Below are 368 nucleotides of genomic sequence, written 5' to 3'. Positions count from 1 at the left end.
TTTTTACTCTACTGAGACTGAGTCATTGAATTCAATCCAATCTTATTTATATAAATCACAACAACAGTTGCTTCAAGGAGCTTTATATTGTAAGGTCTTTACCTTACAATATAAAGCTCCTTGAAGCAATTGTTGTATATAATACTTCTTATAATACTTCTTTAAAGTATTATAGGGTCTTTACCCTATAATACTTTAAAGAAAACCCCAACAATCAGTTAACTTCCTATGAGCAAGCACTTGGCGACAATGGGAAGCAAAAACTTCCTTTTAACAGGAAGAAACTTCCAATAAACATTCTTATATCTGTAAACTATGAGAAACAAATATGAGAAATGCATGAAAATAAAAGCATATAAATATTTACA

This window comes from Pundamilia nyererei, unplaced genomic scaffold, assembly GCF_000239375.1.
Source record: "Pundamilia nyererei isolate P.nyererei 1_Seehausen unplaced genomic scaffold, PunNye1.0 scaffold00010, whole genome shotgun sequence".
In the NCBI taxonomy this organism is placed as follows: domain Eukaryota; kingdom Metazoa; phylum Chordata; class Actinopteri; order Cichliformes; family Cichlidae; genus Pundamilia; species Pundamilia nyererei.
This window is presented reverse-complemented; position numbering follows the sequence as displayed.